This window comes from Paralichthys olivaceus, chromosome 13, assembly GCF_024713975.1.
Source record: "Paralichthys olivaceus isolate ysfri-2021 chromosome 13, ASM2471397v2, whole genome shotgun sequence".
Taxonomy (NCBI): Eukaryota; Metazoa; Chordata; class Actinopteri; order Pleuronectiformes; family Paralichthyidae; genus Paralichthys; species Paralichthys olivaceus.
This window is the reverse complement of record NC_091105.1, coordinates 1832307-1844529: the sequence shown is the minus strand read 5'-3', so window position 1 is coordinate 1844529 and position 12223 is coordinate 1832307.

Genomic DNA, 12223 nt, shown 5'->3' with positions numbered 1-12223 from the left:
CACAACCACACCGAATTTCAGCCCGTTTCGAGCAAGCAGCGCAGAGTTATTCACCCTATGGTGAATATGGGTTAGGGTTGTGATTAGGGTTAGGGTTGTGATTAGGGTTAGGGTTAGGGTTAGGGTTGTGATTAGGGTTAGGGATGAAAACCCATTGGAGATCGAGATATTCTTCAATAACTTTTTTTCTGAAGGTCATAGAGACTTGGAAGTTGGTTCCATCTCCACTAATGTGGGTATGCCCGATCCATTGGTACCACCCCCGAGCTTCTACGACCTTTGGAAGGGGTAGGGTTAGGGTTGTGATTAGTGGTTGTTTTTTGGGTTGTGATTAGGGTTAGGGTTAGGGATGGAAACCTATTGGAGATCAAGATATTCTTCAATAACTTTTTTTCTGAAGGTCATAGAGACTTGGAAGTTGGTTCCATCTCCACTAATGTGGCTATGCCCGATCCATTGGGACCATCCCCGAGCTTCTACAACCTTCAGAAATTGTGAAACCAGCAAATCTAAAGAAAAAAGTAGAAGATATTTTTGAATAACTTTTTTTCTGAAAGTCATAGAGACTTGGGCATTTCATGATTAATAAAGGGTAGGCTGCCACACAACCACACCGAATTTCAGCCCGTTTCGAGCAAGCAGCGCAGAGTTATTCACCCTATGGTGAATATGGGTTAGGGTTGTGATTAGGGTTAGGGTTAGAGTTGTGATTAGGGTTAGGGTTAGGGTTAGGGTTGTGATTAGGGTTAGGGATGAAAACCCATTGGAGATCAAGATATTCTTCAATAACTTTTTTTCTGAAGGTCATAGAGACTTGGAAGTTGGTTCCATCTCCACTAATGTGGGTATGCCCGATCCATTGGTACCACCCCCGAGCTTCTACGACCTTTGGAAGGGGTAGGGTTAGGGTTGTGATTAGTGGTTGTTTTTTGGGTTGTGATTAGGGTTAGGGTTAGGGATGGAAACCTATTGGAGATCAAGATATTCTTCAATAACTTTTTTTCTGAAGGTCATAGAGACTTGGAAGTTGGTTCCATCTCCACTAATGTGGCTATGCCCGATCCATTGGTACCACCCCCGAGCTTCTACGACCTTTGGAAGGGGTAGGGTTAGGGTTGTGATTAGTGGTTGTTTTTTGGGTTGTGATTAGGGTTAGGGTTAGGGATGGAAACCTATTGGAGATCAAGATATTCTTCAATAACTTTTTTTCTGAAGGTCATAGAGACTTGGAAGTTGGTTCCATCTCCACTAATGTGGCTATGCCCGATCCATTGGGACCATCCCTGAGCTTCTACGACCTTCAGAAATTGTGAAACCAGCAAATCTAAAGAAAAAAGTAGAAGATATTTTTGAATAACTTTTTTTCTGAAAGTCATAGAGACTTGGGCATTTCATGATTAATAAAGGGTCAGCTGCCACACAACCACACCGAATTTCAGCCCGTTTCGAGCAAGCAGCGCAGAGTTATTCACCCTATGGTGAATATGGGTTAGGGTTGTGATTAGGGTTAGGGTTAGGGTTGTGATTAGGGTTAGGGTTGTGATTAGGGTTAGGGTTAGGGTTAGGGTTGTGATTAGGGTTAGGGTTGTGATTAGGGTTAGGGTTAGGGTTAGGGTTGTGATTAGGGTTAGGGTTAGGGTTAGGGTTGTGATTAGGGTTAGGGATGAAAACCCATTGGAGATCAAGATATTCTTCAATAACTTTTTTTCTGAAGGTCATAGAGACTGGGAAGTTGGTTCCATCTTCACTAATGTGGGTATGCCCGATCCATTGGTACCACCCCCGAGCTTCTACGACCTTTGGAAGGGGTAGGGTTAGGGTTGTGATTAGTGGTTGTTTTTTGGGTTGTGATTAGGGTTAGGGTTAGGGATGGAAACCTATTGGAGATCAAGATATTCTTCAATAACTTTTTTTCTGAAGGTCATAGAGACTTGCAAGTTGGTTCCATCTCCACTAATGTGGCTATGCCCGATCCATTGGGACCATCCCCGAGCTTCTACGACCTTCAGAAATTGTGAAACCAGCAAATCTAAAGAAAAAAGTAGAAGATATTTTTGAATAACTTTTTTTCTGAAAGTCATAGAGACTTGGGCATTTCATGATTAATAAAGGGTAGGCTGCCACACAACCACACCGAATTTCAGCCCGTTTCGAGCAAGCAGCGCAGAGTTATTCACCCTATGGTGAATATGGGTTAGGGTTGTGATTAGGGTTAGGGTTAGGGTTGTGATTAGGGTTAGGGTTAGGGTTAGGGTTGTGATTAGGGTTAGGGATGAAAACCCATTGGAGATCAAGATATTCTTCAATAACTTTTTTTCTGAAGGTCATAGAGACTTGGAAGTTGGTTCCATCTCCACTAATGTGGGTATGCCCGATCCATTGGTACCACCCCCGAGCTTCTACGACCTTTGGAAGGGGTAGGGTTAGGGTTGTGATTAGTGGTTGTTTTTTGGGTTGTGATTAGGGTTAGGGTTAGGGATGGAAACCTATTGGAGATCAAGATATTCTTCAATAACTTTTTTTCTGAAGGTCATAGAGACTTGCAAGTTGGTTCCATCTCCACTAATGTGGCTATGCCCGATCCATTGGGACCATCCCCGAGCTTCTACGACCTTCAGAAATTGTGAAACCAGCAAATCTAAAGAAAAAAGTAGAAGATATTTTTGAATAACTTTTTTTCTGAAAGTCATAGAGACTTGGGCATTTCATGATTAATAAAGGGTAGGCTGCCACACAACCACACCGAATTTCAGCCCGTTTCGAGCAAGCAGCGCAGAGTTATTCACCCTATGGTGAATATGGGTTAGGGTTGTGATTAGGGTTAGGGTTAGGGTTAGGGTTAGGGTTGTGATTAGGGTTAGGGATGAAAACCCATTGGAGATCAAGATATTCTTCAATAACTTTTTTTCTGAAGGTCATAGAGACTTGGAAGTTGGTTCCATCTTCACTAATGTGGGTATGCCCGATCCATTGGTACCACCCCCGAGCTTCTACGACCTTTGGAAGGGGTAGGGTTAGGGTTGTGATTAGTGGTTGTTTTTTGGGTTGTGATTAGGGTTAGGGTTAGGGATGGAAACCTATTGGAGATCAAGATATTCTTCAATAACTTTTTTTCTGAAGGTCATAGAGACTTGGAAGTTGGTTCCATCTCCACTAATGTGGCTATGCCCGATCCATTGGGACCATCCCCGAGCTTCTACGACCTTCAGAAATTGTGAAACCAGCAAATCTAAAGAAAAAAGTAGAAGATATTTTTGAATAACTTTTTTTCTGAAAGTCATAGAGACTTGGGCATTTCATGATTAATAAAGGGTAGGCTGCCACACAACCACACCGAATTTCAGCCCGTTTCGAGCAAGCAGCGCAGAGTTATTCACCCTATGGTGAATATGGGTTAGGGTTGTGATTAGGGTTAGGGTTGTGATTAGGGTTAGGGTTAGGGTTAGGGTTGTGATTAGGGTTAGGGATGAAAACCCATTGGAGATCAAGATATTCTTCAATAACTTTTTTTCTGAAGGTCATAGAGACTTGGAAGTTGGTTCCATCTTCACTAATGTGGGTATGCCCGATCCATTGGTACCACCCCCGAGCTTCTACGACCTTTGGAAGGGGTAGGGTTAGGGTTGTGATTAGTGGTTGTTTTTTGGGTTGTGATTAGGGTTAGGGTTAGGGATGGAAACCTATTGGAGATCAAGATATTCTTCAATAACTTTTTTTCTGAAGGTCATAGAGACTTGCAAGTTGGTTCCATCTCCACTAATGTGGCTATGCCCGATCCATTGGGACCATCCCCGAGCTTCTACGACCTTCAGAAATTGTGAAACCAGCAAATCTAAAGAAAAAAGTAGAAGATATTTTTGAATAACTTTTTTTCTGAAAGTCATAGAGACTTGGGCATTTCATGATTAATAAAGGGTAGGCTGCCACACAACCACACCGAATTTCAGCCCGTTTCGAGCAAGCAGCGCAGAGTTATTCACCCTGTGGTGAATATGGGTTAGGGTTGTGATTAGGGTTAGGGTTGTGATTAGGGTTAGGGTTAGGGTTAGGGTTGTGATTAGGGTTAGGGATGAAAACCCATTGGAGATCAAGATATTCTTCAATAACTTTTTTTCTGAAGGTCATAGAGACTTGGAAGTTGGTTCCATCTCCACTAATGTGGGTATGCCCGATCCATTGGTACCACCCCCGAGCTTCTACGACCTTTGGAAGGGGTAGGGTTAGGGTTGTGATTAGTGGTTGTTTTTTGGGTTGTGATTAGGGTTAGGGTTAGGGATGGAAACCTATTGGAGATCAAGATATTCTTCAATAACTTTTTTTCTGAAGGTCATAGAGACTTGCAAGTTGGTTCCATCTCCACTAATGTGGCTATGCCCGATCCATTGGGACCATCCCCGAGCTTCTACGACCTTCAGAAATTGTGAAACCAGCAAATCTAAAGAAAAAAGTAGAAGATATTTTTGAATAACTTTTTTTCTGAAAGTCATAGAGACTTGGGCATTTCATGATTAATAAAGGGTAGGCTGCCACACAACCACACCGAATTTCAGCCCGTTTCGAGCAAGCAGCGCAGAGTTATTCACCCTGTGGTGAATATGGGTTAGGGTTGTGATTAGGGTTAGGGTTAGGGTTGTGATTAGGGTTAGGGTTAGGGTTAGGGTTGTGATTAGGGTTAGGGATGAAAACCCATTGGAGATCAAGATATTCTTCAATAACTTTTTTTCTGAAGGTCATAGAGACTTGGAAGTTGGTTCCATCTCCACTAATGTGGGTATGCCCGATCCATTGGTACCACCCCCGAGCTTCTACGACCTTTGGAAGGGGTAGGGTTAGGGTTGTGATTAGTGGTTGTTTTTTGGGTTGTGATTAGGGTTAGGGTTAGGGATGGAAACCTATTGGAGATCAAGATATTCTTCAATAACTTTTTTTCTGAAGGTCATAGAGACTTGCAAGTTGGTTCCATCTCCACTAATGTGGCTATGCCCGATCCATTGGGACCATCCCCGAGCTTCTACGACCTTCAGAAATTGTGAAACCAGCAAATCTAAAGAAAAAAGTAGAAGATATTTTTGAATAACTTTTTTTCTGAAAGTCATAGAGACTTGGGCATTTCATGATTAATAAAGGGTAGGCTGCCACACAACCACACCGAATTTCAGCCCGTTTCGAGCAAGCAGCGCAGAGTTATTCACCCTATGGTGAATATGGGTTAGGGTTGTGATTAGGGTTAGGGTTAGGGTTGTGATTAGGGTTAGGGTTAGGGTTAGGGTTGTGATTAGGGTTAGGGATGAAAACCCATTGGAGATCAAGATATTCTTCAATAACTTTTTTTCTGAAGGTCATAGAGACTGGGAAGTTGGTTCCATCTTCACTAATGTGGGTATGCCCGATCCATTGGTACCACCCCCGAGCTTCTACGACCTTTGGAAGGGGTAGGGTTAGGGTTGTGATTAGTGGTTGTTTTTTGGGTTGTGATTAGGGTTAGGGTTAGGGATGGAAACCTATTGGAGATCAAGATATTCTTCAATAACTTTTTTTCTGAAGGTCATAGAGACTTGCAAGTTGGTTCCATCTCCACTAATGTGGCTATGCCCGATCCATTGGGACCATCCCCGAGCTTCTACGACCTTCAGAAATTGTGAAACCAGCAAATCTAAAGAAAAAAGTAGAAGATATTTTTGAATAACTTTTTTTCTGAAAGTCATAGAGACTTGGGCATTTCATGATTAATAAAGGGTAGGCTGCCACACAACCACACCGAATTTCAGCCCGTTTCGAGCAAGCAGCGCAGAGTTATTCACCCTATGGTGAATATGGGTTAGGGTTGTGATTAGGGTTAGGGTTGTGATTAGGGTTAGGGTTAGGGTTAGGGTTGTGATTAGGGTTAGGGATGAAAACCCATTGGAGATCAAGATATTCTTCAATAACTTTTTTTCTGAAGGTCATAGAGACTTGGAAGTTGGTTCCATCTTCACTAATGTGGGTATGCCCGATCCATTGGTACCACCCCCGAGCTTCTACGACCTTTGGAAGGGGTAGGGTTAGGGTTGTGATTAGTGGTTGTTTTTTGGGTTGTGATTAGGGTTAGGGTTAGGGATGGAAACCTATTGGAGATCAAGATATTCTTCAATAACTTTTTTTCTGAAGGTCATAGAGACTTGCAAGTTGGTTCCATCTCCACTAATGTGGCTATGCCCGATCCATTGGGACCATCCCCGAGCTTCTACGACCTTCAGAAATTGTGAAACCAGCAAATCTAAAGAAAAAAGTAGAAGATATTTTTGAATAACTTTTTTTCTGAAAGTCATAGAGACTTGGGCATTTCATGATTAATAAAGGGTAGGCTGCCACACAACCACACCGAATTTCAGCCCGTTTCGAGCAAGCAGCGCAGAGTTATTCACCCTATGGTGAATATGGGTTAGGGTTGTGATTAGGGTTAGGGTTAGGGTTAGGGTTAGGGTTGTGATTAGGGTTAGGGATGAAAACCCATTGGAGATCAAGATATTCTTCAATAACTTTTTTTCTGAAGGTCATAGAGACTTGGAAGTTGGTTCCATCTTCACTAATGTGGGTATGCCCGATCCATTGGTACCACCCCCGAGCTTCTACGACCTTTGGAAGGGGTAGGGTTAGGGTTGTGATTAGTGGTTGTTTTTTGGGTTGTGATTAGGGTTAGGGTTAGGGATGGAAACCTATTGGAGATCAAGATATTCTTCAATAACTTTTTTTCTGAAGGTCATAGAGACTTGGAAGTTGGTTCCATCTCCACTAATGTGGCTATGCCCGATCCATTGGGACCATCCCCGAGCTTCTACGACCTTCAGAAATTGTGAAACCAGCAAATCTAAAGAAAAAAGTAGAAGATATTTTTGAATAACTTTTTTTCTGAAAGTCATAGAGACTTGGGCATTTCATGATTAATAAAGGGTAGGCTGCCACACAACCACACCGAATTTCAGCCCGTTTCGAGCAAGCAGCGCAGAGTTATTCACCCTATGGTGAATATGGGTTAGGGTTGTGATTAGGGTTAGGGTTGTGATTAGGGTTAGGGTTAGGGTTAGGGTTGTGATTAGGGTTAGGGATGAAAACCCATTGGAGATCAAGATATTCTTCAATAACTTTTTTTCTGAAGGTCATAGAGACTTGGAAGTTGGTTCCATCTTCACTAATGTGGGTATGCCCGATCCATTGGTACCACCCCCGAGCTTCTACGACCTTTGGAAGGGGTAGGGTTAGGGTTGTGATTAGTGGTTGTTTTTTGGGTTGTGATTAGGGTTAGGGTTAGGGATGGAAACCTATTGGAGATCAAGATATTCTTCAATAACTTTTTTTCTGAAGGTCATAGAGACTTGCAAGTTGGTTCCATCTCCACTAATGTGGCTATGCCCGATCCATTGGGACCATCCCCGAGCTTCTACGACCTTCAGAAATTGTGAAACCAGCAAATCTAAAGAAAAAAGTAGAAGATATTTTTGAATAACTTTTTTTCTGAAAGTCATAGAGACTTGGGCATTTCATGATTAATAAAGGGTAGGCTGCCACACAACCACACCGAATTTCAGCCCGTTTCGAGCAAGCAGCGCAGAGTTATTCACCCTGTGGTGAATATGGGTTAGGGTTGTGATTAGGGTTAGGGTTAGGGTTGTGATTAGGGTTAGGGTTAGGGTTAGGGTTGTGATTAGGGTTAGGGATGAAAACCCATTGGAGATCAAGATATTCTTCAATAACTTTTTTTCTGAAGGTCATAGAGACTTGGAAGTTGGTTCCATCTCCACTAATGTGGGTATGCCCGATCCATTGGTACCACCCCGAGCTTCTACGACCTTTGGAAGGGGTAGGGTTAGGGTTGTGATTAGTGGTTGTTTTTTGGGTTGTGATTAGGGTTAGGGTTAGGGATGGAAACCTATTGGAGATCAAGATATTCTTCAATAACTTTTTTTCTGAAGGTCATAGAGACTTGCAAGTTGGTTCCATCTCCACTAATGTGGCTATGCCCGATCCATTGGGACCATCCCCGAGCTTCTACGACCTTCAGAAATTGTGAAACCAGCAAATCTAAAGAAAAAAGTAGAAGATATTTTTGAATAACTTTTTTTCTGAAAGTCATAGAGACTTGGGCATTTCATGATTAATAAAGGGTAGGCTGCCACACAACCACACCGAATTTCAGCCCGTTTCGAGCAAGCAGCGCAGAGTTATTCACCCTGTGGTGAATATGGGTTAGGGTTGTGATTAGGGTTAGGGTTAGGGTTGTGATTAGGGTTAGGGTTAGGGTTAGGGTTGTGATTAGGGTTAGGGATGAAAACCCATTGGAGATCAAGATATTCTTCAATAACTTTTTTTCTGAAGGTCATAGAGACTTGGAAGTTGGTTCCATCTCCACTAATGTGGGTATGCCCGATCCATTGGTACCACCCCCGAGCTTCTACGACCTTTGGAAGGGGTAGGGTTAGGGTTGTGATTAGTGGTTGTTTTTTGGGTTGTGATTAGGGTTAGGGTTAGGGATGGAAACCTATTGGAGATCAAGATATTCTTCAATAACTTTTTTTCTGAAGGTCATAGAGACTTGGAAGTTGGTTCCATCTCCACTAATGTGGCTATGCCCGATCCATTGGGACCATCCCCGAGCTTCTACGACCTTCAGAAATTGTGAAACCAGCAAATCTAAAGAAAAAAGTAGAAGATATTTTTGAATAACTTTTTTTCTGAAAGTCATAGAGACTTGGGCATTTCATGATTAATAAAGGGTAGGCTGCCACACAACCACACCGAATTTCAGCCCGTTTCGAGCAAGCAGCGCAGAGTTATTCACCCTATGGTGAATATGGGTTAGGGTTGTGATTAGGGTTAGGGTTAGGGTTGTGATTAGGGTTAGGGTTAGGGTTAGGGTTGTGATTAGGGTTAGGGATGAAAACCCATTGGAGATCAAGATATTCTTCAATAACTTTTTTTCTGAAGGTCATAGAGACTGGGAAGTTGGTTCCATCTTCACTAATGTGGGTATGCCCGATCCATTGGTACCACCCCCGAGCTTCTACGACCTTTGGAAGGGGTAGGGTTAGGGTTGTGATTAGTGGTTGTTTTTTGGGTTGTGATTAGGGTTAGGGTTAGGGATGGAAACCTATTGGAGATCAAGATATTCTTCAATAACTTTTTTTCTGAAGGTCATAGAGACTTGCAAGTTGGTTCCATCTCCACTAATGTGGCTATGCCCGATCCATTGGGACCATCCCCGAGCTTCTACGACCTTCAGAAATTGTGAAACCAGCAAATCTAAAGAAAAAAGTAGAAGATATTTTTGAATAACTTTTTTTCTGAAAGTCATAGAGACTTGGGCATTTCATGATTAATAAAGGGTAGGCTGCCACACAACCACACCGAATTTCAGCCCGTTTCGAGCAAGCAGCGCAGAGTTATTCACCCTATGGTGAATATGGGTTAGGGTTGTGATTAGGGTTAGGGTTGTGATTAGGGTTAGGGTTAGGGTTAGGGTTGTGATTAGGGTTAGGGATGAAAACCCATTGGAGATCAAGATATTCTTCAATAACTTTTTTTCTGAAGGTCATAGAGACTTGGAAGTTGGTTCCATCTTCACTAATGTGGGTATGCCCGATCCATTGGTACCACCCCCGAGCTTCTACGACCTTTGGAAGGGGTAGGGTTAGGGTTGTGATTAGTGGTTGTTTTTTGGGTTGTGATTAGGGTTAGGGTTAGGGATGGAAACCTATTGGAGATCAAGATATTCTTCAATAACTTTTTTTCTGAAGGTCATAGAGACTTGCAAGTTGGTTCCATCTCCACTAATGTGGCTATGCCCGATCCATTGGGACCATCCCCGAGCTTCTACGACCTTCAGAAATTGTGAAACCAGCAAATCTAAAGAAAAAAGTAGAAGATATTTTTGAATAACTTTTTTTCTGAAAGTCATAGAGACTTGGGCATTTCATGATTAATAAAGGGTAGGCTGCCACACAACCACACCGAATTTCAGCCCGTTTCGAGCAAGCAGCGCAGAGTTATTCACCCTGTGGTGAATATGGGTTAGGGTTGTGATTAGGGTTAGGGTTAGGGTTGTGATTAGGGTTAGGGTTAGGGTTAGGGTTGTGATTAGGGTTAGGGATGAAAACCCATTGGAGATCAAGATATTCTTCAATAACTTTTTTTCTGAAGGTCATAGAGACTTGGAAGTTGGTTCCATCTCCACTAATGTGGGTATGCCCGATCCATTGGTACCACCCCCGAGCTTCTACGACCTTTGGAAGGGGTAGGGTTAGGGTTGTGATTAGTGGTTGTTTTTTGGGTTGTGATTAGGGTTAGGGTTAGGGATGGAAACCTATTGGAGATCAAGATATTCTTCAATAACTTTTTTTCTGAAGGTCATAGAGACTTGGAAGTTGGTTCCATCTCCACTAATGTGGCTATGCCCGATCCATTGGGACCATCCCCGAGCTTCTACGACCTTCAGAAATTGTGAAACCAGCAAATCTAAAGAAAAAAGTAGAAGATATTTTTGAATAACTTTTTTTCTGAAAGTCATAGAGACTTGGGCATTTCATGATTAATAAAGGGTAGGCTGCCACACAACCACACCGAATTTCAGCCCGTTTCGAGCAAGCAGCGCAGAGTTATTTACCCTATGGTGAATATGGGTTAGGGTTGTGATTAGGGTTAGGGTTAGGGTTGTGATTAGGGTTAGGGTTAGGGTTGTGATTAGGGTTAGGGATGAAAACCCATTGGAGATCAAGATATTCTTCAATAACTTTTTTTCTGAAGGTCATAGAGACTTGGAAGTTGGTTCCATCTTCACTAATGTGGGTATGCCCGATCCATTGGTACCACCCCCGAGCTTCTACGACCTTTGGAAGGGGTAGGGTTAGGGTTGTGATTAGTGGTTGTTTTTTGGGTTGTGATTAGGGTTAGGGTTAGGGATGGAAACCTATTGGAGATCAAGATATTCTTCAATAACTTTTTTTCTGAAGGTCATAGAGACTTGCAAGTTGGTTCCATCTCCACTAATGTGGCTATGCCCGATCCATTGGGACCATCCCCGAGCTTCTACGACCTTCAGAAATTGTGAAACCAGCAAATCTAAAGAAAAAAGTAGAAGATATTTTTGAATAACTTTTTTTCTGAAAGTCATAGAGACTTGGGCATTTCATGATTAATAAAGGGTAGGCTGCCACACAACCACACCGAATTTCAGCCCGTTTCGAGCAAGCAGCGCAGAGTTATTCACCCTATGGTGAATATGGGTTAGGGTTGTGATTAGGGTTAGGGTTAGGGTTGTGATTAGGGTTAGGGTTAGGGTTAGGGTTGTGATTAGGGTTAGGGATGAAAACCCATTGGAGATCAAGATATTCTTCAATAACTTTTTTTCTGAAGGTCATAGAGACTTGGAAGTTGGTTCCATCTTCACTAATGTGGGTATGCCCGATCCATTGGTACCACCCCCGAGCTTCTACGACCTTTGGAAGGGGTAGGGTTAGGGTTGTGATTAGTGGTTGTTTTTTGGGTTGTGATTAGGGTTAGGGTTAGGGATGGAAACCTATTGGAGATCAAGATATTCTTCAATAACTTTTTTTCTGAAGGTCATAGAGACTTGGAAGTTGGTTCCATCTCCACTAATGTGGCTATGCCCGATCCATTGGGACCATCCCCGAGCTTCTACGACCTTCAGAAATTGTGAAACCAGCAAATCTAAAGAAAAAAGTAGAAGATATTTTTGAATAACTTTTTTTCTGAAAGTCATAGAGACTTGGGCATTTCATGATTAATAAAGGGTAGGCTGCCACACAACCACACCGAATTTCAGCCCGTTTCGAGCAAGCAGCGCAGAGTTATTCACCCTGTGGTGAATATGGGTTAGGGTTGTGATTAGGGTTAGGGTTAGGGTTGTGATTAGGGTTAGGGATGAAAACCCATTGGAGATCAAGATATTCTTCAATAACTTTTTTTCTGAAGGTCATAGAGACTTGGAAGTTGGTTCCATCTCCACTAATGTGGGTATGCCCGATCCATTGGTACCACCCCCGAGCTTCTACGACCTTTGGAAGGGGTAGGGTTAGGGTTGTGATTAGTGGTTGTTTTTTGGGTTGTGATTAGGGTTAGGGTTAGGGATGGAAACCTATTGGAGATCAAGATATTCTTCAATAACTTTTTTTCTGAAGGTCATAGAGACTTGGAAGTTGGTTCCATCTCCACTAATGTGGCTATGCCCGAT